Source organism: Trachypithecus francoisi, unplaced genomic scaffold (genome assembly GCF_009764315.1).
Source record: "Trachypithecus francoisi isolate TF-2019V2 unplaced genomic scaffold, Tfra_2.0 Lachesis_group1, whole genome shotgun sequence".
NCBI classification, from domain to species: Eukaryota; Metazoa; Chordata; class Mammalia; order Primates; family Cercopithecidae; genus Trachypithecus; species Trachypithecus francoisi.
Window position 1 is genome coordinate 59,607,431 of NW_022681454.1, and position 26,966 is coordinate 59,634,396.

A 26,966-nucleotide genomic window follows, 5' to 3' on the forward strand; every position below is an offset into this window, starting at 1 on the left:
TCTATTTCTTTATAATTCACTCTGGGTAGGTTGTATGTTTCTAGGAATTTATTTATTTATTCTAGGTTATTTAATTTGTGTATAATTCTTCATAGTAGTCTTTTGCGATTCTTTGTTTTTGTGTGATATCAATGTATTGTCTCTTTCACTTACAGTTTTATTTATTTGAGTCCTCTCTCTTTTTTCCTTTTTTTTCTGGATTCTCTATTATATTACATTTTTCTTGCCAACTTTTATTTTAGGTTCAAGGAGTACATAAGATGGTTTGTCACATGGGTAAATTGTGTGTTATGGGGGTTTTGTGTAAATATATTTTTGTCACCCAGATGTTCAGCATAATACCTAATAGGTAGTTTTTCAATCCTTACCTTCTTCCCACCCTCCATCTTAAAGAAGGCTCCGATATTTTTTTTTCCCTTCTTTGTGTATACTCAGTGGTTAGCTCCCACTTATAAGGAAGAACATGCAGTATTTAGTTTTATGTTTCTCTGTTAATTTGCCTAGGATAATGGCCTCCATCTCCATCTATGTGGCTGCAAAAGACATAATTTTGTTCTTTCTTATGGCTACATAGTATTCTATGGTGTACATGTGCCACATTTTCTTTATTCAGTTCACTGTTGAACATTTAGATTGATTCCTTGTTTTTATTATTGTGAATGGTACTGTGATGAACATACATATGTGTGTGTCCTTATAGTTTCTATAGTAGAATACTTTATAGTTCTTTTGGTATATGCCCAGTAATGGGATTGCTGGGTAGCATGGTAGAATTTTAAGTTCTTTGAGAAATCTTCAGACTGCTTTCCACAATTGCTGAAGTAATTTATATACCCCTAGCAGGGAATAAGTGTTCCCTTTTTCCTGCAGCTTCATCAGCATCTATTATTTTTGGGATTTTTAAAAATAGCTATTCTCACTGGTGTGAGATGGTCTCTCATTGTGGTTTTGATATGTATTTCCCTAATGATTAATGATATTGAGCATTTCTAATGTGTTTGTTGTTCACATCCATGTCTTCTTCTGTGAGGTGTCTGTTCATGTCGTTCACCCATTTTTTTAATGGCCTTGTTTATTGCTTATTGATTTGTTTAAGGTCCTCATAAACTCTGGATATTAGACCTTTGTTGGATGCATAGCTTGCAAATATTTTCTCCCATTCTGTGAATTGTCTGTTTACTCTGTTTATAGTTTCTTTTGTTGTGCAGAAGCTCCTTAGTTTAATTAGGTCCGACTTGTCAATATTTTGTTTTTGTTGCAATTGCTTTTGGAGTCTTCATCATGCAGTCTTTGCTATGGCCAATATCCAGAATATTTCTTAGGTTTTCTTCTACGGTTTTTAAAACATAATTTTCAGTTTTATATTTAAGTCTTTAATCCATCTTGAGTTGATTCTTGTATATGGTAAAAGGAGGGGGTGCAATTCCAACTTTATCCATATGACTAGCCAGTTATCCCAGCAGCACTTATTTAGCAGGGTGTTCTTTCCCCATTGATTGTAGTTGGTAACTTTGTCAAAGATCAGATGGTTGTAGGTGTGCAGCTTTATTTCTGGGTTCTCTAACCTGTTCCATTGGTGTATGTGTCTGTTTTTGTACTAGAATCATGCTGTTATTCCAGCATTGCAGTATAGTTTGAAGTTGGGTAGATGCTTCTGGCTTTGCTCTTTGTTTCTTAGAACTGCTTTGGCTATTTGGGTTCTGTGTTGGGTGCCAAGGTATTTTAGAATAGATCTTTTTTCTCTCTCTCTCTCTATTTGAATGCCTTTTAGTTTTTTCTCTTGCCTTATTGCTCTGGCTAGGGCTTCTAGTATTATGTTGAATAGGAGTGGTGAGTGTGGGGGTTCTTGTCTTGTTTCAGTTCTCAAGGGGAATGCTCCCAGCTTTTGCCTGTTCAGTCTGACGTTGGCAGTGGGTTTACCATAGATGGCTCCTATTATTTTGAGGTATGTTTCTTCAGTGTCTAATTTGTTGATGATTTTAATGTAAAGGGATATTGAATTTTGTTGAAAGTCTTTATTGTGTCTACTGGGGTGATCATGTGGTTTTTGTTTTTATTTCTGTTTATGTGATAAATCACATTTATTGATTTGTGTATGCAGAACCAACCTTGCATCCTGAAAACACAGTCTACTTGATTATAATGGATTAGTTTTTTGTGTACTTCTGGATTTGATTTGAAAGCATTTTATGAAGATTTTTGCATCTATGTTCCCCAGGGATATTGGCCTAAAGTTCTTTTTCCTCTCTCTCTCTCTTTTTTTTTTTTTTGCTTGTGTCTCTATCAGGTTTTCATTTCAGACTGATGCTGTCCTCATAGAATGAGATGGGGAGGAGTCCCTCCTCCTCAATTTTTTGGAATAGTTTCAGGAGCATTGGTACTAACTCTTCTTTATACATCTGATTGAATTCAGCTCTAAATCACTCTGGTCCAGGGCTTTTTTCTGGTTGGTAGGTTTTTAATTATTGATTCAATTTTGGAATGCATTACTGGTCTCTTCAAGATTCCAATTTCTTCCTGGTTCAATGTTGGGAAGTTGTATGTTTCCAGAAATTTATTCATTTCTTCTAACTTGTCTACTTTATATGCACAAATATGTTCACAATAGTCTCTGAGGATTTTTATATTTCTGCTTGGTCCATGGTAATGTCCTGTTTGTCATTTCAGATTGTGTTTATTTAGTTCTTCTCTCTTTGTTTTTGTATTAGTCTAGCTAGTGGTCTATCAGTCTCATTTATTCTTTCAGTGGAACAACTTTTGGTCTTGTTGATCTTTTGCATAGTTCTACTCATCTCCATTTCATTCAGTTCAGTTCTGATTCTGTTTATTTCTTTTCTTCTGCTAACTTTGGTGTTGATTTACTCGTTTTTCTAGTTTCTCTAAGTATGATACTCAGTTAGTAATTTGATATCTTTCTATGTTTTTGATGTAGGAATTTAGCACTATAAACTTTCCTCTTATCACTGCTTTAGCTGTGTCCCAGAGAGTCTGATGTGTTGTATTTTTGTTTATATTTGTTTCAAATCATTTGATTTCTACCTTAATTTCTTTGTTTACCCCAAAGTCGTTCAGGAACAGATTGCTTAATTTTCATTTAATTCGACTAGTTCAAACGATCTTCTTGGTATTGATTTCTATTTTTATTGTGCTGTGGACTGAGAGTATGACTGGTATGATTTCAGTTTTTTTTAATCTGTTGAGAATTACTTTATGGCCAACATATGATCAATTTTAATGTATGTTCCATATGAAGAGGATAAGAATGTATATTTTGTTGTTTTGGGGTATAGAGTTCTGTAGATGTCTGTTAGGTCCACTTGATCGATATTTAGTTCAGGTTCCGATTATCTTTTTAAATTTTCTGCCTCAATGATCCATCTAATATTATCAGTGGGATGTTGAACTCTCCCACTATTATTGTGTAGTTACCTAAGTCTCTTCATAAGTCTCTAAGAACTTATTTTACAAATCTCGGTGCTGCAGTGTTAGGTGTATGTATACCTAGTACAGTTAAATCTACTTGTTGAATTGAATATCATTATACAATGCCATTCTTTGTCCTTTTTCAAAGTTGTTAGGTTAAAGTATATTTTGTCTGAAATAAGAATAGCAACTCCTGCTCTTTTTTGTTTTCTTTTTGCTTGGTAGATCTTTCTCCATCCCTTTATTTTGAGCTGAAGCCTGTCCTTGCATGAGATGGGTTCCTTGAAGACAGCATACTATTGGGTCTTGCTTTTTTTTTTTTTTTTTTTTTTTTCAGAGTCTTGCTCTGTTGCCAGGCTGGAGTGCAGTGGCATGATCTTGGCTCATTGCAACCTCTGCCTCCTGGGTTCAAGTGATTCTCTTGCGCCAGCCTCCCAAGCAGCTGGGACTACATGCATGCGCCACCACAGCTAATTTTTGTATTTTTAGTATAGATGAGATTTCACTATGTTGTCCAGGATGGTTTCAATCTCTTGACCTGGTGATCCACCCACCTTGGCCTCCCAAAGTGCTGGGATTACAGGTGTGAGCCACCGTGACTGGCCAGGTCTTGCTTTTTTATCGAACTCACCATTCTATGCCTTTTAAGTGGGGCATTTAGCTAGTTTATATTAAGGTTAATAGTGACATATGAGAATTTGTGTTTTTAGCTGGTTGTTATGTAGACTTGATTGTGTAGTTGCTTCACAGTGTCAATGATCTAAGTACTTAAGTGTGTTTTTTGGTGGCCAGTAACAATCTTTCCTTTCCATGTTTAGCGCTCCCTGAAGGACCACTTGTAAGGTACGTCTGGTGGTGATGAATTGCCTTAGCATTTGCTTGTCTGAAAATAATTTTTTTCACCTTTACTTATAAAGTTTAGCTTGGTTGGATATGAAATTCTTGGTTGAAATTTCTTTTTTTTTTTTTTTTGAGGGTGCTGAATGTATGCTCCCAATCTCTTCAATCTCTTCTGGCTTGTAAGGTTTATGTTGAAAGGTCCACTCTTTGCCTAATGAGATTCCCTTTGTGGATTATCTGTCCCTTCCTTCTAGTTGTCTTTAATATTTTTTCTTTCACATTGATCTTTGGGAATCTGATGACTATGCCTCTTGAGGATGGTACTCTTTTATGGTATCTTGCAGGGGCTCTCAATTTTCTGAATCTGAATGTCAAACTTTCTAGTGAAGTTAGGAAAATGTTCATGGATAATAGTTTCAAACATATTTTCCAAGTTGCTTGTTCTCTCTCCTCTTTCAGGGATACCAATGATTCATAGGTTAGGACTCTTTACATAATTCCATATTTCTCAGAGATTATTTTTAAATTTTTAAATTATTTTTTCTTTATTTTTGTTTTATTGAGTTAATTAAAATAACTGGTCTTTGAGCTCTGAGATTCTTTCCTTAGTTTGGTCTATTTTGCTGTTAGTACTTCCGATTGTGTTATGAAATTCTTGTAAAGAGTTTTTCACCTCTATTAGACAAGTTTGAATATTTCTTTAGATGGTTATTTTATCTTTTATCTCTTGAATTATTCTACTGGATTCCTTAGATTCCTTGGAATAGGTTTCAACTTTTTCTTGAATCTCTATGATCTTTGTTGCCATCAGATTCTGAATTCCATGCCTGTCATTTCAGCTACTTCATTCATTTCAGCTAAAACCATTGCTGGGGAGCTAGTGCAGTCATTTGAAGGTAGGGAGACTGTCCTTTACAGGTGCCAGAGTTCTTGAGTTGGTTCTTTCTCATCTGCATGTGCTGATTTTTATGCAACTATGGTATAATTTGAATATAGTCAGTTGGCTTCATTTTTGGATTTTTTTAGGTGGCTGAGGCTTTGTGTAGGGTATTTATTTGTGGCTGAATTGTTGTCCTTTCTTTAACATGGGGATATATTAGCAAAGTATTTTTGGTGTTGAAGTTTGGGCTGTGATCCAGTAGATGATGCCTAAGTGTAATGACTGGGATAAGCTCTTACTCAGCCATGTCACTCTTAATGCATTTTCTTGTGTTTGCAGCTATGCTCCCTTTCAGTGCTCTGAGAACATGAGCTCCTCTTCCACTCAAGTGCTGGTCTCAGATCATGGGTTGGTTGGCATTCCCAGGCTGCACACCACAACCCAGGGGTCAGCTCAAGCTCTTTGTTGTATTCTCATCTTGGGGAATGGCAGGAGCAGGGACCTTGGCAATAGCATTGGTAGACAGCCTTTCACTTGTCTCTCAGGGATCCACCCAAGAGAAACACAATTCCACTGCTAATCAAAACAATCAGCCAGGAATGTGGGAGCTGCATTGTGGGCCCAAGACAGGGGGGCCTTGTCTGATTACAAGCAGGGGGTCTCACAGGGAAGACAGTTTGCCCTTTTCTCTGTAGGATGGCTGTAGCATGTTGGAGGCAAAAGTAAAGCACTCAGTCTCTTTGTTTTTTCCCCAGTCTTGTGACAGCAAGGGTGGGTATTGCTGTAGCAGCAGTGGAAAGGGAGATGTCAGTTGTTTCTGCAAGCTCCACCCCAACAGACATAAAGCTACTGCAAAGGGAAATGTTCAGTAGAGGACAGGGCAGATGCACTGCCATCCCAAGCCAGTGGCCTTGCCTAGTGAAGAGCAGAGGATCAGGGGCTCAAAGTGAAGAGAAGGCTCCACTCTGTATGGTGGCTGCATCATGTTGGAGGTGCCAGCAAAGTAATCATGGTCTTTGTTCCTTAGGCTAAGGGCCGCAAAGGTGGTACCATTGCAGCAGCAATGGCAGAGAGCCTGTAAATTGTCTCTGAGAACTTTACCCCAGAGAAACCAGAGTCACCACTGACTGACATAATCAAGTAAGGGTAGGACAGCTATGCTGGGGGCCCAGGTCAGGAAGCCCTGCCTAGTGATGAGTAGCAGGGCAGAAACCCATTTGGAAAACAGTCTGGCTGCTTTTCCGTAAGTGAGCTGCAGTTTGTGGAAAACTGCAGTTGTTCTTGGGCTCCTCACTCCTTTCTCAGCCTGAAGGCAGTAAGGTTGGGGGCTGCAACAATGGTATAAGCTGTAGGCCTGTTGGTTACCTCTGGAAGCTCTGTCCCAGAGAAGTGCAGAGCAGTAACCAGCTCAGGTGCTAAGGCACCCCACGTAGCTCAAGTGGGGTGGTTGTGCTAGGGTCCCAGGCCAGTGGGGTTTTCCTCCTGAGATATAGTGGAGGCAAGACCTGTAGTCTGCCCACTCGTTAGCATCATGGATGTGGCCCTTCCTCGAGGTATGTGAGAGAGCCCGGCCTCCCTTGTTGGTGGAGCTACATCAGCTGGTGCCAGGGTACTCAGGGATCTAAGGCCCTTGGGGCTTCACGTGGGCCTGAGTGGCAGCTCCGCCCAGACTCCATGAAGCTTTGCATACCTGGAGGCCCCAGGGATAGGAGGTCAGTGGGGATCTCCTGTGCCCAGGATTGTAAAGATCTCTGGCCAAAGCGAATCCCTGGGGGCTCTTCCTCAGTCGCCATTTCCCCATGGTTGGGAGCCTCCTTTGACTTTGTGCCAATCCCAGGTGGGTGGCTGTCCTGTCTCATTCCTCTCTGAGCTCCATTTGGCATGTTGCTTCCTTGATGAATCCCAATATGTCATACTGGATGATCCAACTGAAGAGCTAATGTTTACTGGCTACTCTATTTAATCTCCCTCTTTTTTTCTTAGTCTAGCTAAAAATTTGTCAATTTTGTTTATCTTTCCAAAAACTCAATTCTTAATTTTATTGACTTTTACTATTGTTTTTCTAGTCTCCGATATATTTATTTCTGCTCTAATTTTAATTCATTTTATCTGCTTTTCTTTAGCTTAGTTTGTTTTCTTTTTATAATTTCTTGAGGTATAAATTTAGATTGTTCTATTTTTTTTCCTTGAGATGGAGTTTCACTCTTGTAGCCCAGGCTGGAGTACATTGGCATGATCTCGGCTCACTGCAACCTCCCGCTCCAGGCTTCAAGTGATCCTCCTGCCTCAGGCTCCTGAGTAGCTGGGATTATAGGCACCTGCCACCATGCCCAGCTAATTTTTTTACCTATAGTAGAGATGGGTTTTCACCATGTTGACCAGGCTGGTCTCAAACTCCTGACCTGAGGTGATCCACCTGCCTCGGCCTCCCAGAGTGCTGGGATTACAGGGGTGAGCCCCTGCGCCCAGCCTATTTTTTATTTTTTCCTTAATGCAGGTGTTTGTACTGTAAACTTCCTTTTTTTTTTTTTTTTTTTTTGACAGTGTCTCAATCTGGCGCCCTGGCTGGAGTGAGATGGTGTGGTCTCAGCTCACCACAACCTCCGCCTCCCAGGTTCAAGTGATTCTCTTGCCTCAGCCTCCTGAGTAGCTGGGATTACAGGCACCCACAAGCACACTCAGCTAATTTTTATATTTTTATTAGAGACGAGATTTCACCATGTTGGCCATGCTGGTCTCGAACTCCTGACCTCAGGTAATCCACCCACCTTGGCCTCCCAAAATGCTGAGATTACAGATATGAGCCATGTTGTAAGTTTCCATTTTCATTTACTTCAAGATATTTTGTATTTCCCTTTTGATTCATTTTTTGACCCATTTGTTGCCCAGGGCTTTAATTTTTACATATTTGTTCATATTTTCCATTTTTTATGCTATTGACTTCTAGTTTCATTCTGTTGTGTTAGAAAAGATACTTAATATTATTTCAGTCTTTTTAAATGTTTTAAAACTTATTTTTTGTCTTTTTTGTCATTCTTTGGTTTACCTGATGTCATACCAAAAGTCCTATAGGCTTTCTTCTTATTATTTATTTATTGTTCTTCTGATTGTAATTTCAAATGATCTGTTTTCCAGCAAATTGATTCTTTCTTCTGCTTTATCAAAGCTGTTGTTAAAACTCTGTGTGGTATTTTTCAGTTCAGCTATTGCATTCTTTAGCTCCAGAATTTCTGTTTGGTTCTGCTTTAGTGTTTTTTCTCTTTATTGAACTTTCAATGTTGTTCAAATATTGTTTTCTTGATTATGTTTAATTGTACATCTGTGTTCTCTTGTAGATCACTGAACTTACATAAGATGATTATTTTGAATTATTTGTTAGACAATTCATAGATCTCAATTTTTAACATCAGTTACTTATGCTTTACCTCGTTCCTATTGGTGTCATGTTTCCCTGATTCTTTGTGATCATTATGGCCTTGTGTTTGTGCTTGCACATTTGAAGAAATAGACACAGCTTCCAAGTTTTATACATTGTCTCCAAAAGAAACAGCTCTTCACCAATCACTCCCACCAGAAATTCTAGATAGGCCAGTTGGTGTAGTTCACAGGCAGGCATTCTGCTGTAGCATATTGGTTGGCTGGCTGGGGTTTGGGTCCATAAGAATGGACAAGATCTTAGATTCACATGGTCAATCTGGAATCTGAGCTATGAGAATTTGCCTGGTGCTGGAGCAAGCCTGAAGCCAAAGTCTTTATGGGAAGTATGGAGCTTGGAGCCATAGGTGGTTGGGATAGCACCAGGGTTCACTGGGATAGACCTGGTGCTAGTGTCCAGGGTGAAGTAGGATACTTAGCCCACTCTCCTTCCCCCACACAGAGGATGTTTCTCTTGGCTCTGTGCTGCATGGGCTTAGGAGAGAGTGTCACAGGCAATATAAAACTGTCCTTTCCACCTTCTTCAATTCATTCTTTCTCATTTATGTACAACACTCAGATGCTATAATCTCTTACCTGAAATTAAGAGCTCTTGTGAAGGCTTTTTTCATGCATGGATGATTGTTTATATTAGTGTTCCTGTGAGGAGATGAGGGCTCCACCATATTGCTGATGTCATTCTCTCAATTTGTGCTTTTACTTTCCAACTGGTATATTTTTTGTCATTCTCAGAGAAAAGCAGAATAAAGTTTTAATTCTAAAGTCTCAACTTTTTCTTACCACTACAGACTTTCTATTCTCAGCTCTAATGTAGGATCATTTGACAATTACTCTTTTTCTCTACTACCACCTCCAAAATAATTAATTTTTATACTACTGTATCTGTAGCTGTGTCTTTCTATGATGGCACATTATCCAGTTGCCTTGTTTTCCCCTGAACTTTGGTATCACTTGTGGGTTACATCATTTACTTGGTGATTGTGCATTCTCCACCAAAGGGTCATTTTTAATTTATCTTTTATTTGTCTTATGCCTCATTTTATTTTAAGTTCCTTTTGAAAAAGAACAATAGATCATCTCTGTAGTCTAAGTAACTTGTACCCTGAAGTTTTAATTGTAGTTGCCTAGTGTATCATGGTTGAATTTGAGTTAAAAATCAATCAAGGTTATATATCTTATAAAAGACTTGTATCCAAAATATACAAGAACTCTTAAAACTTATTAGTAAAAAATCAAACAATCTAATAAGAAGTCGGCTAAACATCTGAATAGACACTCTACTCCAGGAAATATGCAAATGGAGAATAAGTATATGAAAAGATGCTTAACATAATTTTTCATTAGGTAATTAAAAATTAAAACAATAATGCTATGTGACTACATATCTATTAGAATTATCATTTTTTGGACCTCTGGCTACATGGCAAAACTCCAAAACATTGACAATCCCCAATGCTGATGAGAATATGGAATAATAAGGACTCTCATTCATTGGAGGTGGGAATCAAAAATGGTACAGGCACTCCAGCAGTTTCTTAAAAAGCTAAACATAGTCTTCTCATACTATCCAGCAATCAGTTGTGAGGTATTTACCAAACTGATTTGAAAACCATAGAAAAAACTGAACAAGGATGTTTATAAATACTTTATTCTTAAATGCAAAAATGGAAGCAAACCATGACGTCTCTCAATAGGTGAATAGATAAACAAATTGGTTTATTTGTAACATAAATTACTATTCAGCAATAAAAAGAAATGAACAATGGAGGCATAGATTGTTGGTTGATTCTAAGACTATAGCATAAAACATACTACATAAACCAGAAGTACCTTGTAGTTCCAGAAAGCGTGAACCACAGCCCTGGGTGGGTGTTCAAGATTAACGTCAACTGAAATAAATCATAATGACATGATAAAGTTGACATAATATCTTTCATGTGATGTAATGAGTGTATGAATTCTTACCTCTATGGGCTTCTCCCTAAAACCCAAAAATTCTAGCCTAGTTATGAGGAAAAAATGTCAGATAAATCTTTTTTTAACTTTAGGGAGAAAATTTTGTATTTTTAAAACTTGCATAAAAGTTATTTATTAAACTTTAACTTCTGGGATACATGTACAGAATGTGCAGGTTTGTTATATAGGTATACACATGCCATGGTGGTTTGCTGCACCCATAAACCTCTCGTATATATTAGATATTTTTCCTAATGTTAGCCCTCACCTAGCACCCGAAACCCTCACAGACCCTGGTGTGTGATGTTCCCCTCCCTGTGTCCATGTGTTCTCGTTGTTTAACTCCCACTTATTAGTGAGAACATGTGGTGTTTGGTTTTCTGTTCTTGTGTTAGTTTGCTGAGAATGATGGTTTCCAGCTTCATCCATTTCCCTGCAAAGGACATGAACTCATCCTTTTTTTTTTTTTTTTTTTTTTATACTTTAAGTTCTAGGGTACATGTGCATAACGTGCAGGTTTGTTACATATGTATACGTGTGTCATGTCGGTGTGCTGCACCCATCAACTCGTCAGCACCCATCAATTCATCATTTATATCAGGTATAACTCCCAATGCAATCCCTCCACCCACCCCCTCCCCATGATAGGCCCCGATGTGTGATGTTCCACTTCCCGAGTCCAAGTGATGTCATTGTTCAGTTCCCACCTGAGTGAGAACATGCGGTGTTTGGTTTTCTGTTCTTGTGATAGTTTGCTAAGAATGATGGTTTCCAGCTGCATCCATGTCCCTATAAAGGACGCAAACTCATCCTTTTTTATGGCTGCATAGTATTCCATGGTGTATATGTGCCACATTTTCTTAATCCAGTCTGTCACAGATGGACATTTGGGTTGATTCCAAGTCTTTGCTATTATGAATAGTGCCGCAATAAACATACGTGTGCATGTGTCTTTATAGCAGCATGATTTATAATCCTTTGGGTATATACCCAGTAGTGGGATGGCTGGGTCATATGGTACATCATATGGTACATCTAGTTCTAGATCCTTGAGGAATCGCCATACTGTTTTCCATAATGGTTGAACTACTTTACAATCCCACCAACAGTGTAAAAGTGTTCCTATTTCTCCACATCCTCTCCAGCACCTGTTGTTTCCTGACTTTTTAATGATTGCCATTATAACTGATGTGAGATGGTATCGCATTGTGGTTTTGATTTGCATCTCTCTGATGGCCAATGATGATGAGCATTTTTTCATGTGTCTGTTGGCTGTATGAATGTCTTCTTTTGAGAAATGTCTGTTCATATCCTTTGCCCACTTTTTGATGGGGTTGCTTGATTTTTTCTTGTAAATTTGTTTGAGTTCTTTGTAGATGCTGGATATTAGCCCTTTGTCAGATGAGTAGATTGCAAAAATGTTCTCCCATTCTGTAGGTTGCCTGTTCACTCTGATGGTAGTTTCTTTTGCTGTGCAGAAGCTCTTTAGTTTAAAGAGATCCCATTTGTCAATTTTGGCTTTTGTTGCCGTTGCTTTTGGTGTTTTAGACATGAAGTCCTTGCCCATGCCTATGTCCTGAATGGTACTACCTAGGTTTTCTTCTAGGGTTTTTATGGTATTAGGTCTAACATTTAAGTCTCTAATCCATCTTGAATTAATTTTCACATAAGGAGTAAGGAAAGGATCCAGTTTCAGCTTTCTACTTATGGCTAGCCAATTTTCCCAGCACCATTTATTAAATAGGGAATCCTTTCCCCATTTCTTGTTTCTCTCAGGTTTGTCAAAGATCAGATGGCTGTAGATGTGTGGTATTATTTCTGAGGACTCTGTTCTGTTCCATTGGTCTATATCTCTGTTTTGGTACCAGTACCATGCTGTTTTGGTTAATGTAGCCTTGTAGTATAGTTTGAAGTCAGGTAGCGTGATGCCTCCAGCTTTGTTCTTATGACATAGGATTCTCTTGGCAATGCGGGCTCTTTTTTGGTTCCATATGAACTTTAAAGCAGTTTTTTCCAATTCTGTGAAGAAACTCATTGGTAGCTTGATGGGGATGGCATTGAATCTATAAATAACCTTAGGCAGTATGGCCATTTTCACGATATTGATTCTTCCTATCCATGAGCATGGTATGTTCTTCCATTTGTTAGTGTCCTCTTTGATTTCACTGAGCAGTGGTTTGTAGTTCTCCTTGAAGAGGTCCTTTACATCCCTTGTAAGTTGGATTCCTAGGTATTTTATTCTCTTTGAAGCAATTGTGAATGGGAGTTCATTCCTGATTTGGCTCTCTGTTTGTCTGTTACTGGTGTATAAGAATGCTTGTGATTTTTGCACATTAATTTGTATCCTAAGACTTTGCTGAAGTTGCTCATCAGCTTAAGGAGATTTTGGGCTGAGACAATGGGGTTTTCTAAATATACAATCATGTCATCTGCAAACAGGGACAATTTGACTTCTTCTTTTCCTAACTGGATACCCTTGATTTCTTTCTCTTGCCTGATTGCCCTAGCCAGAACTTCCAACACTATGTTGAATAGGAGTGGTGAGAGAGGGCATCCCTGTCTTGTACCAGTTTTCAAAGGAAATGCTTCCAATTTTTGTCCATTCAGTATGATATTGGTTGTGGGTTTGTCATAAATAGCTCTTATTATTTTGAGGTACGTTCCATCAATACCGAATTTATTGAGCGTTTTTAGCATAAAGGGCTGTTGAATTTTGTCAAAAGCCTTTTCTGCATCTATTGAGATAATCATGTGGTTCTTGTCTTTGGTTCAGTTTATATGCTGGATTACGTTTATTGATTTGTGAATGTTGAATCAGCCTTGCATCCCAGGGATGAAGCCCACTTGATCATGGTGGATAAGCTTTTTGATGTGCTGCTGAATACGGTTTGCCAGTATTTTATTGAGGATTTTTGCATCGATGTTCATCAGGGATATTTATCTAAAATTTTCTTTTTTTGTTGTGTCTCTGCCAGGCTTTGGTATCAGGATGATGTTGGCCTCATAAAAAGAGTTAGGGAGGATTCCCTCTTTTTCAATTGATTGGAATAGTTTCAGAAGGAATGTACCAGCTCCTCCTTGTACCTCTGGTAGAATTCAGCTGTGAATCCATCTGGTCCTGGACTTTTTTTGGTTGGTAGGCTATTAATTATTGCTTCAATTTCAGAGCCTGCTATTGGTCTATTCAGGGATTCAACTTCTTCCTGGTTTAGTCTTGGAAGAGTGTAAGTGCCCAGGAAATTATCCATTTCTTCTAGATTTTCTAGTTTATTTGTGTAGAGGTGTTTATAGTATTCTCTGATGGTAGTTTGTATTTCTGTGGGGTCCGTGGTGTTATCCCCTTTATCATTTTTTATTGCATCTATTTGATTCTTCTCTCTTTTCTTCTTTATTAGTCTTTCTAGCAGTCTGTCAATTTTGTTGATTTTTTCAAAAAACCAACTCTTGGATTCATTGATTTTTTGGAGGGTTTTTTGTGTCTCTGTGTCCTTCAGTTCTGCTCTGATCTTAGTTATTTCTTGCCTTCTGCTAGCTTTTGAATGTGTTTGCTCTTGCTACTCCAGTTCTTTTTTTTTTTTTTTTTTTTGAGACAGAGTCTCACTCTGTCGCCCAGGCTGGAGTGGTGTGGCGCGATCTCAGCTCACTGCAAGCTCCGCCTCCCGGGTTTACGCCATTCTCCTGCCTCAGCCTCCCAGTAGCTGGGACTACAGGCGCCCGCCACCTCGCCTGGCTAGTTTTTTTTTTTTTTTTTTTTTAGTAGAGACGGGGTTTCACCGTGTTAGCCAGGATGGTCTCGATCTCCTGACCTCATGATCCGCCCGTCTCGGCCTCCCAAAGTGCTGGGATTACAGGCTTGAGCCACCGTGCCCGACCTTCTCCAGTTCTTTTAATTGTGATGTTAGAGTGTCAATTTTAGATCTTTCCTGCTTTCTCTTGTGGGCATTTAGTGCTATAAATTTCCCTCTACATACTGCTTTCAATGTGTCCCATAGATTCTGGTATGTTGTATCTTTGTTCTCATTGGTTTCAAAGAACATCTTTATTTCTGCCTTCATTTCGTTATGTACCCAGTAGGCATTCAGGAGCAGGTTGTTCAGTTTCCATGTAGTTGAGCGGTTTGGATTGAGTTTCTTAGTCCTGAGTTCTAGTTTGATTGCACTGTGGTCTGAGAGAAAGTTTGTTATAATTTCTGTTCTTTTACATTTGCTGAGGAGTGCTTTACTTCCAATTATGTGGTCAATTTTGGAATAAGTGCGATGTGGTGCTGAGAAGAATGTATATTCTGTTGATTTGGGGTGGAGAGTTCTATAGATGTCTATTAGGTCCGCTTGGTGCAGAGATGAGTTCAATTCCTGGATATCCTTGTTAACTTTCTGTCTCGTTGATCTGTCTAATGTTGACAGTGGAGTGTTGAAGTCTCCCATTATTATTGTACGGGAGTCTAAGTCTCTTTTTAAGTCTCTAAGGACTTGCTTTATGAATTTGGGTGCTCCTGTATTGGGTGCATATATATTTAGGATAGTTAGCTCTTCCTGTTGAATTGATCCCTTTACCATTATGTAATGGCCTTCTTTGTCTCTTTTGATCTTTGATGGTTTAAATCTATTTTATCAAAGACTAGGATTGCAACCCCTGCTTTTTTTGTTCTCCATTTGCTTGGTAGATCTTCCTCCATCCCTTTATTTTGAGCCTATGTATGTCTCTGCATGTGAGATGGGTCTCCTGAATACAGCAGACTGATGGGTCTTGACTCTTTATCCAGTTTGCCAGTCTGTGTCTGTTAATTGGAGCATTTAGTCCATTGACATTTAAGGTTAATATTGTTATGTGTGAACTTGATCCTGCCATTATGATATTAACTGGTTATTTTGCTCGTTAGTTGATGCAGTTTCTTCCTAGCCTCGATGGTGTTTACATTTTGGCATGTTTTTGCAATGGCTGGTACCGGTTGTTCCTTTCCATGTTTAGGGCTTCCTTCAGGGTCTCTTGTAAGGCAGGCCTGGTGGTGACAAAATCTCTAAGCATTTGCTTATCTGTAAAGGATTTTATTTCTCCTTCACTGATGAAACTTATTTTGGCTGGATCTGAAATTCTGGGTTGAAAATTCTTTTCTTTCAGAAGGTTGAATATTGGCCCCCACTCTCTTCTGGCTTGGAGAGTTTCTGCCGAGAGATCTGCTGTTAGTCTGATGGGCTTCCCTTTGTGGGTAACCCGACCTTTCTCTCTGGCTGCCCTTAAGATTTTTTCCTTCACTTCAACTTTGGTGAATCTGGCAATTATGTGTCTTGGAGTTGCTCTTCTGGAGGAGTATCTTTGTGTTGTTCTCTGTATTTCCTGAATTTGAATGTTGGCCTGCCCTACTAGGTTGGGGAAGTTCTCCTGGATGATATCCTGAAGAGTGTTTTCCTGCTTGGTTCCATTTTCCCCCTCACTTTCAGGCACCCCAATCAGATGTAGATTTGGTCTTTTTACATAATCCCATACTTCTTGCAGGCTTTGTTCATTTCTTTTTCTTCTTTTTTCTTTTGGTTTCTCTTCTTGCTTCATTTCATTCATTTGATCCTCAATCGCTGATACCCTTTCTTCCAGTTTATCGAGTTGGTTACTGAAGCTTGTGCATTTGTCACGTATTTCTTGTGTCATGGTTTTCATCTCTGTCATTTCATTTATGACCTTCTCTGCATTAATTATTCTAGCTATCAATCTTCCACTCTTTTTTCAAGATTTTTAGTTTCTTTGCACTGGGTACATAATTCCTCCTTTAGCTCTGAGAAGTTTGATGGACTGAAGCCTTCTTCTCTCATTTCATCAAAGTCATTCTCTGACCAGCTTTGATCCGTTGCTGGCGATGAGCTGCGCTCCTTTGCAGGGGGAGATGTGCTCTTATTTTTTGAATTTCCAGCTTTTCTGCCCTGTTTCTTCCCCATCTTCGTGGTTTTATCTGCCTCTGGTCTTTGATGATGGTGACGTGCTGATGGGGTTTTGGTATAGGTGTTCTTCCTGTTTGATAGTTTTCCTTCTCATAGTCAGGACCCTCAGCTCTAGGTCTGTTGGAGATTGCTTGAGGTCCACTCCAGACCCTGTTTGCCTGGGTATCAGCAGCAGAGGTTGCAGAAGATAGAATATTGCTGAACAGCGAGTGTACCTCTCTGATTCTTCCTTTGGAAGCTTCCTCTCAGGGGTGTACTCCACCCTGTGAGGTGTGGGGTGTCAGACTGCCCCTAGTTGGGGATGTCTCCCAGTTAGGCTACTCAGGGGTCAGGGACCCAGTTGAGCAGGCAGTCTGTCCGTTCTGAGATCTCAACCTCCGTGTTGGGAGATCCACTGCTCTCTTCAAAGCTGTCAGACAGAGTTGTTCGCGTCTGCACAGGCCTCTGCTGCTTCCCCTTTTGTTGTTTAGCTGTGCCCTGTCCCCAGAGGTGGAGTCTACAGAGACAGGCAGGTTTCCTTGAACTGCTGTGAGCTCCACCCAGTTCGAGCTTCCCAGCGGCTTTGTTTACCTACTTAAGCCTCAGCAATGGTGGGCGCCCCTCCCCCAGCCTCACTGCTGCTATTTCGGTTAGATCGCAGACTGCTGTGCTAGCAATGAGGGAGGCTCCGTGGCCGTGGGACCCTCCCGGCCAGGTGTGGGTATAATCTCCTGGTGTGCCCGTTTGCTTAAAGTGCAGTATTGGGGTGGGAATTACCCGATTTTTCAGATGTTGTGTGTCTCAATTTCCCTTGGCTAGGAAAAGGGATTTCCCTCCCGCTTGCATTTCCCAGGTGAGGGGATGCCTCACCCTGCTTCAGCTCTCGCTGGTCGGGCTGCAACAGCTGACCAGTACCGATTATCCAGCACTCCCTAGTGAGATGAACACATTACCTCAGTTGAAAATGCAGAAATCACCTATCTTCTGTGTGGGTCACGCTGGGAGCTGGAGACTAGAGGTGTTCCTATTTGGCCATCTTGCTCCGCCCTCTCAGTTTTGAGCAGTTTTCTGAATTGAAGAAAAAAATAAATCTCCAAACATTACACGGAAATATGCTCAACAGCTTTAGTTCTAAGGGAAATGCAAATGAAAACTTTAGTGAGATACCACAGGACAATAGCTAAATTTAAAATATGGACAATACCAAGTATTGGAGAGGATGTAGAGCAATAGAACTCTCATTCATCATTAGGGGGAGGGTAAAATTTTACAAATGCTTCAGAAAATTTTGTCAATTTTTTGTGTTTTAAATTTTTAGTTGATACATAGTAATTGTACATATTTATAAGATACATGTGATATTTTGATACATACGTACAATGTGTAATAATCAAATCAAGATAATTGGGATATCCATTATCTCAAAGATTTATCTTTTTTCATGTTGGGAATATTCAAAATTTTCTCTTCTAGCTATTTTGAAATGTACAAAAAATTTTTGTTAACTCTAGCCACTCTACTGTGCTATAGAACACTAGAACTTATTTCTATCTAACTGTAATTTTCTACCCATTAACCAATCCCTCCCTTTCTTTGCCTCCCCTATACTTCTTCCCAGCTTCTGGTAACCACTATTCTGCTCTTTACTTCTACGATATCAACTTTCTTAGCTTCCACATGTAAGTAGGAATATGTAGTATTTGTTTTACTGTGTCTGGCGTATTTAAATTAACAAAATTTTTTCCAGGATCACTTATGTTGCCGCAAGTTACAGGACTCTATTATTTTTAATGCTGAAAAATATTCCATTGTGTATATATATTACATTTTCTTTAACCATTCATCTATTGATCAACACTAAGGTTGATTCCATATCTTGGCTATTGTGAATAGTGCTGCAATAAACATGGGAGTGCAAATATCTCTTTGACGTACTGATTTTCTTTTCTTTGGATACATACCCAGTAGTGAGATTACTGGATCGTACAGCATTTCTACTTCTGAGTTTTTGAGGAACCTCCATTCTGTTTTCTATGATGGCTATACTTATTTACATTCCCACCAACAGAGTATAAGGGTTTCCCTTTCTTTGCATCCTCACTAGTATATATATATATAGTCTTTTTTATAGTAACCATTTTAACTGGGGTAAGATGATACATTGTTGTGGTTTTGATTTGCATTTTTCTCATAATTAGTGATGTTGAGCGTTTTTTTATATGGTTTTGGCCATTTGAATGTCTTCTTTGGAGAAATGGCTGCTCCAGTCATTTGCTCATTTTTTTAATTGGATTATTTGGTTTTTGCTATTGTTTGAGTTTCTCATATTTTCTAGATATTAATCCCTTGTCTAATAGATAGTTTGCAAATATTTTCTCCCATTCTGAAGGCTTTATCTATGCTCTGTTGCAATCAACAGAGCTTCCTTTACAGTGTAGAAGCTTTTTAGTTTGATGTATTTCATTTGTCTGTTTTTCCTTCTGTTATCGATATTTTTCAGGTCTTACCCAAAAATATTTTCCCAGACCAATGTTCTAAAGAGTTTACCCTTCGTTTTCTTTTAGTAGTTTTATAGTTCTGGGCCCTACATTTAAGTTTTAATCCATTTTGATCTGATTTTTGTATATGGTGAAAGATTGGGGTTTAGATTCATTCTTCTGTGTTCATATAGACATTGTTTTCCCAGCATCATTTATTGAAGAGACTGTCTTTTTCACTATGTATGTTATTGGTGCTTTTGTCAAAAATTAGTTGGCTACAAATGTGTGGATTTATTTCTGGCTCCTCTATTCTGTTCTTTGATTTCTGGGTCCTCTATTGACTTTATGTGTCTATTTTTAGGACAGTATCATGCTGCTTTAGTTACTATAGCTTTGTATTATATTTTCAAGTCAGGTAATGTGATGCCTCCATCTTTGTTCTTTTTATTCAAGATTACTTTGGCTATTAGGGGTCTTTTGGGTTCCATATGAATTTTGGGATTTTTTTTCTATTTTTTTGTGAGGATTGTCATGTTATTTTGGTAGAGATTACATTTAACCTATAGATAGTTTTGGAAAGTATAGACATTTTAATAGTATTAATTCTTCTAATTTATGTCGTCTTAAATTTCCTCCATTGGTGTTTTACTGTAGACATCTTTCATCTCTTTTAGTTAAGTTTATTCTTAGGACTTTTTATAGCTATTGCAAATAGGATTGCTTTCTTGATTTCTTCTACAGAGTGTTTGCTATTAATTCATAGAAATACTACTAAGTTTTGTATGTTGATTTTGTAGTGTGAAACTTTATTGAATTTATTTCAATTCTATTTTTTTGGCAGCATCTTTAGAGTTTTCTAAATATAAGATTATAATATCTCCAGATAAGGAAAATTTGACTTCTTCCTTTCCAATTTGAATGCCCTTTATTTCTTTCTCTTGACTAACTCTTCTGGTTAGGACTTTTAGTACTATGTTGGTCAATAAAAGTAGTGAAAGTGGGCATTCTTGTCTTAGAGTAAAGGTTTTCGACTTTTCCTTATTCTGTATGGTAGCTGTGGGTTTGTCACATATGGCCAAAATAATACATGTTTTGAGGTATATTCCTTCTGTGCCTAATTGTTGAGAATTTGAATTCCATCAAATGCCCTTTCTGCATCTATTAATGACCGTTTGATTTTTGGCCTTGATTCTGCTGATGTGATGTATCATGTTTGTTGATTTGCATATGTTGAATCACCTTTGCATCCCCAGAATAAATTCCACTTGATCATGGCATATAATTTTCCTGATGCGCTGTTGGAGTTGCTTTGCTAGTGTTGTGTTGAGAATTTTTGCATCTGTGTTCATCAGAAATACAGGCATATAATTTTATTTTGTGTTGCCTTCTTGTCTGGTGTTTGTAACAGAATAATGGTGGTTTCATCTAATAAGTTTGGAATAATTCTCTTCCCTTCAGTTTTTTAGAATAGTTTGAGAAGAACTGGTATTAATTCTTCTTTAAAAGCTTAATAAAGTTTAGCAGTGAAGTCTTTTAGGTCTGGACTTTTCTTAGTTGGAAATTTTTTTTAGTACTGACTCAATCTTGTTTCTGATTATTGATCTTTTCAGATTTTTTATTTCTTCATTATTCAGTCTTTGTAGGTTTTATGTGCCCACGAATGTATCCATTTTATTCAGTTGTTTCAATTTGTTGGCATATAGTTGTTGACAATTGTTCACTAAGGATCCTCTGTATTTCTGTCATATCAGCTATAATGTTTCCTTTTTCTTCTCTGATTTTATTTATTTGTATCTTCTTTTGTCTTTTGTAGTCTAGCTAAAGACTTGTTGATTTTTCTTTTCAAAAAATGGAATTTTTATTGTCTTGATCTTTTCTATTATTGTAGTTTCAATTTTATTTATTTCTGTCTGGATCTTTATTGTTCCTTCTCTGCTAATAATTTTTGGTTTGGTTTGTTCTTGCTTTTCTAATTCCTTGAGGTGCATTAATGAGGTTGCTCCTTCAAAATGTTTCTATTTTTCTGATGAAGGCATTTGTTGCTATAAACTTCCCTCTTAGTACTACGTTTTTCCCCAGGCTTTAAAAATAACCTTCATTTTTAAAAAGTTAACATGTGCATAATAGGAACTAAAAAACACAAGGAATAAAGAACATGGTTTTTCATGATACATACTAAATACTTACAATGAATATCATGAATATTTACCAATCAAAAGTCCCAAGGCTATATGAGTATTTTGATAATCAAGAATCCACCACACCATGGCCAGGCTCCGTGGCTCACGCCTGGAATCCTAGCACTTTGGGAGGTTGGGCAGATTACCTGAAGTCAGGAGTTTGAGAGCAGCCTGGTAAACATGGAGAAACCCCGTATCTCCTAAATATACAAAATTAGCCTGGTATGGTGTTGTGCACCTGTAATCCCAGCTACTTGGGAGACTGAGGCAGAAGAATTGCTTGAACCCAGGAGGCCAAGGCTGCAGTGAGCCGAGATGGTGCCACTGCACTTCAGCCTGAGCGACAGAGTGAGACTCCAACTAAAACAAACAAAAATGAAATATACCACACCAACTTAGTCTGTCTGAAAAAAGAAAACAATAACATAATTCTGCCTTTGTTGGGGCAAAAATTTCATAGAAGACAAAAATGACAACATGCTTATAGATAAAAGCATTGAAAGAGTTCAAATTAAAATACTTTATTCTCTTAATGCTCAATTTAAAATGAAACATAAAGCAACAATATCCTAGGCATGTTTCTAAGGAAATTCATTAGCAGATCTATACCATTAAAATACTAATAAGAATGTATGTTTCCACTGAATTAATTAATGTATTCCTATGGTACAGCCACAAGAGATGCACATACATCAATGGCTATTGTCAAAATGTAAATATGAAAACCTCTGCATACATCTTTCCCTTTATATTTGCTTCTCCACTTCTGATGCCAACCTGATGAACAAATCCTTACACACACTACTCAGAGGCAGTGTAATAATTATGTGTCCAAGATGTATCTTTTCTATCAATTATAACAAAATTACATTTACAAATTGGTTAATTCACTAGTTCTACGTTTTTATCATACATTGTTAGCCCAAGACATTTATAAAGCTTAGATGTTGCAAAATAATTAAATTTGTTCACAGTAAACACAGGTGCTTTACTAACAATGCTCATATAGATCTACGGTTATCACCTGATATGGTTTGGCTCTGTGCCCCACCCAAATCTTACTTTGAATTGTAATCCCAATAATCCCTACATGTCAAGTGCAGGACCAGGTGGAGGTAATTGAATCGTGGGGGCTGTTTCCCCCATGCTGTTCTCCTGAAAATGGGTCTCACAAGATCTGATGGTTTTATAATCGTCTGGCATTTCCCCTGCTTGCACTTCTCCTTGCTGCTGCCCTGTGAAGAAGGTGCCTTGCTTCCCCTTCACCTTCCACCATGATTGTAAATTTCCTGAAGCATTCCCAGCCATGCTGAACTGTGAGTCAATTATACCTCTCTCCTTCATAAATTACACAGTTGTCAGTATGTCTTTATTAGCAGCATGAGAACGGACTAACACATCACCTAAAAACAATCTTCTATATATAGAGATACTACCAAAGAGCCCTTCCGTTCACTCTTCCTCTTTTCCCTTTTCCACTATCCCAGTGACTAAGTTTAAGACTACATCTAGTTCCAAGAGATGGATTAGCAAAGGTCACTCCCAGAAGACAGGCCTTACCAAAAACCAACGAGAGGATATTTATATAAGAATTGTTTTACTGCCTCTACTTTTAACATATATTGGGGATTAGGACTTATTTATCCTTTAATACACAACAATATTAACTAAAATGTGCATATACAACAATGGTTAGAACATCTGACCTAATCAAACTTCCAGGCACGGAATGCTTCTGCATGCATCCTTTCTCCTTCCCTGACTCGCTGCCACCCAATAAACAGTCGGGATACTCTCCAAACATCAAGTTTAACCATTGCATTCCCAAGCACAATCACTCCTCGGAAATAAACAAAAAAGTGCCTCAGGATGTTATGTTAGCCCTCTAGTTTTAACCTATGTTGTGCACTTTTGAACATCTGAAAAGACTAGATGTTTCAAATAGGACTTAAGTTTTCCACCATAGACACAGTAGCATTAAATAAATGGTGCACATAACACGGGTTATAATTTGAAAGTGTCTTCTAAATAAGAACATTCTGGCCTAGAACCCTTCCCCTTCCTACCTCTATTAACACAGTTGACAGATATAAGCATTTGTAATGCTTGGACAAGATTTTAACAATTTCACTTCTGTAAGTGCTTTTAAGAATAGTCTTTCTTACAAATTGTAAAACAAAATGTTCTCAATTTATTAGTTTACTAACCTCCACTTTTGTCATACACTGGCAAACTCTTTAACATTTAGAAAGACTAGATATTGTAAATTAGGATGTGTTTGCCCATTTATATATACTATATACACAGCAAAGTAAAAGAAAACATAGATACAAGGGACAGTGGTCAGTTGTGCCTCACCGTAAACACACTGGTGTAAAGGCCTTTGCACTTTCTTCTCCTCCTTCCTTCCTATACCAGCACAAATAATGCATACTGCTCAGAGGAGTGGTTTAATCAGTTTCCAAGAGAAGATACTTTATATCAAAAGGCTATCTATAAAATGTGTCATTTACTACCTCTACTTTTAACATATTTTATGTACTTCTAAATATCTAGAAAGACTAGCTATTTCAAATAAAGACTTAAGTTTGTTTACTATATACACAGTATTGTTGAATAAACTGCACACATGAAACAACTGTTATATCTGAAAGTATTTTCTAAATAGGAATATTCTGGTCTATCATCCTTTATTTCTTTCAACTCCTCTCTACCAACAACCTGGTAAATATGAGCACATGTGTCAGAGCTGATGCTATCATTTCACTTCCTGAAGTCCTTTTCAAAATATAGTATTTTTATACATCTTAACATAAAATGTACAAAATGTGTTAGTTTACTAACTCTCCCTTTGTCATACATTGATAATCTATAATATCTAGTGACTAGATATTATAAAATTAGGATTCATTTGTCCAATATATATACAGCATATCCAGTATAGTTAAGTCAAATAAAATGCACTGGCAAGGGCATTTGGGCATAAAGGACAATGGATAAGCTGACATTTTCCAGTACACACTAGCAAAATACCTTTTGCAGTTTCTTCCCTCCCACCTCCCTCAACCCAGTGAACAAGTGCAGAAGGTACACTGTTCACTGTTCAGAGGTGGTTTAACAATTCTACTTCCAAGCACAGTATTTCTCATCAGTTTTTTGGGTTGTTTTATTTTTTTTTTTTAGATAGAGTTTCACTCTTGTTGCCCAGGCTGGAGTATAATGGTGTGATCTCGGCTCATTGCAACCTCCGCTTCCCAGGTTCAAGAGATTCTCTTGCCTAAGCCTCCCGAGTAGTTGGGATTACAGGCATGCACCATCACACCAGGCTAATTTTGTATTTTTAGTAGAGACGGGATTTCTCCATGTTAGTCAGGCTGGTCTCAAACTCCCAACCTCCTGACATCAAGTGATCCACCCACCTTGGCCTCCCAAAGTGCTGGAATTACTGGCGTGAGTCACCGCACCTGGCCTCCCATCAGTTTTTAATAGCTATTTATAAGAAGTATTATTCTGGCCGGGCGCGGTGGCTCAAGCCTGTAATCCCAGCACTTTGGGAGGCCGAGACGGGCGGATCACGAGGTCAGGAGATCGAGACCATCCTGGCTAATACGGTGAAACCCCGTCTCTACTAAAAAAAATACAAAAAACTAGCCGGGCGAGGTGGCGGGGGCCTGTAGTCCCAGCTACTCGGGAGGCTGAGGCAGGAGAATGGCGTAAACCCGGGGGGCGGAGCTTGCAGTGAGCTGAGATCCGGCCACTGCACTCCAGCCTGGGCGACACAGCGAGACTCCGTCTCAAAAAAAAAAAAAAAAAAAAAGTATTATTCTACTACTTCTGCATTTAAATGCATCAAGCACTTCTAAATATATAGAAAGACTAGAAATTTCATATAACTTTTTTACTACATTAAAATTGCACATATATAATAATGGTTATAATCTGAGGTATCTTCTAAATATGACCATTTTGGCCTTGAACCATTCTCTCCTCACTTCCTTCTCTTTGCCTTCAATCCAGTGGACCAGTACAGGCATGTGTAATGTTAGAGATGTCTGAACAAATTTGTATTCAAAAGTCATTTACAGAAGACAAGTTTTCCTATGAATTTCAACACGGTATATAAAATGTGCTAATTTGGCTGGACACTGTGGCTCACATCTGTAATCCCACCAATTTGGGAGGGTGAGGTGGGTGGAGACCTGAGTTCAGTAGTTAGACACTAGCCTGACCACCATGGTGAAACCCTGTCTCTACTAAATACAAAAAAAAAAAAAAAGACACAAATTAGCCGGGCATGGTGGCGGGTGCCTGTAATCCCAATTACTTGGGAGGCTGAGGCAGGAGAATCCCTTGACCCTGGAAGGCGGAGGATGCACTGAGCCGAGATGGAGCCATTGCACTCCAGCCTGGGTGACAGAGACTTTGTCTCAAAAAACAAAAAAAAAGTGCTAATTTCACTTAGTTTAGTACTTTTTAAATGTATTCCACAGGTTTTGATAAATTGCGTTTCCATTTTCATGTGTTTCAAAAAATTTTAATTTGCTTCTCAATTTCTTAACTCAGTTTGTCAATTTCTTTTAAAATTATCTATACAGGTTCATGACCCAGTAATATCAATTCTAAGTATTTAATCCAAGAGAAATAAAAGCATATATGTCCAAAAAACTATTGGACATAAATATTCATAGCAAATTCAGTCAGCAAAATAAAAAACTAAGAACAATGAAAGTAGGAAGGATTGTGGTATAACCCCATAGTATGAAATACTACTCAGAGACTAAAAGGAATGAGCTACTGTACAAACATGAATAAATTTCACAAATATTATGCTGAGTGAAAGTCAGACAATGAGAGTACATAGTGCATTATACTATTTCTATAAAATTCTATAGTGATAAAATTAGATCAGTGGTTATCTGGGACTGGTAGGGGGCAGAGTGACTGATTAAAAATGGGCAAGAGGGATCTTTGGGAACATAATGTAAATATTCTATATCTTGGTTGTGGCAGTGACTACATGAGTTGATATCTTTATCAAAACTCATCAAACATGACACTTTAAAAGGATATGTTTTTACTTCGTAGAAGGTGCACTTGGATCTTTTTTATATCCTTATTCGGATACAATACTAGTATAGCAACTCCTAGGATTTGTCACACATGGAAAATGACATGTCATTTTCATTTCAAAATTGCAGTTCTTAAATCTGGGGAGGAAAGCCAACACCCTTTTGGAGCCATGAATACTGCCGAGACTCCATCAGCTACTCCGTTTGGAATTTCAGCAGTTTCACAGACACAGACTCCTGCAGGCAATGCTGCAGCATCCTAGGTTGATTCATTCACTTAATGATCCAAAAAATATGAGACGATTTCTCACATTTTGCTGCATCATTTGCTGTTTTTGAGACCCAGATGACAAGCCCAACTGAAATTGTCATCCCAGCAAATGGCATGACAAATTTACAAAGATGACTAACCCACAGCCTACTCTTTTGGAAAATACAATTTATAAAATAATTTTAAGAGATTTTTAACTTGTGTTTTAAAAGTACATGATACAGTTTATAAGCATTAAAGTAAAAAAAATACTAACTTTAAAAAGGACTTAGTGACTTTTCATCATCATTGAAATAAAATTTTATACATTTAAAACATGGAGAAATGAAAATATGTTAATTATTTTATGTTTTTCCCCCTTAATCTTAAAATACAATTCAGAAGTAAAGTTGTATTTGTTTTGACTCAACATGCATTATTGACTTCAAATTAACTATATCCAAAAAGCAAAAGTAGCATGCTTTTAATGTTTCTCTAGTAACTTAAAACAGATTGTCAAAATTACTGTATTTATAATTTTGTT

The 26,966-nt window shown here is 38.0% G+C and overlaps 1 long non-coding RNA gene across 1 annotated transcript; it reads right to left on the bottom strand.

Annotated features, from left to right (window-relative positions):
- Positions 1–7,331: 7,331 nt before the first annotated feature.
- On the bottom strand, positions 7,332–7,834 carry LOC117086359. The gene is made up of 2 exons (XR_004438303.1): positions 7,745–7,834; positions 7,332–7,396 (listed from the first exon to the last, which is right to left on the bottom strand). It is a non-coding gene; the product is annotated as an uncharacterized LOC117086359 (long non-coding RNA).
- Positions 7,835–26,966: the final 19,132 nt, after the last annotated feature.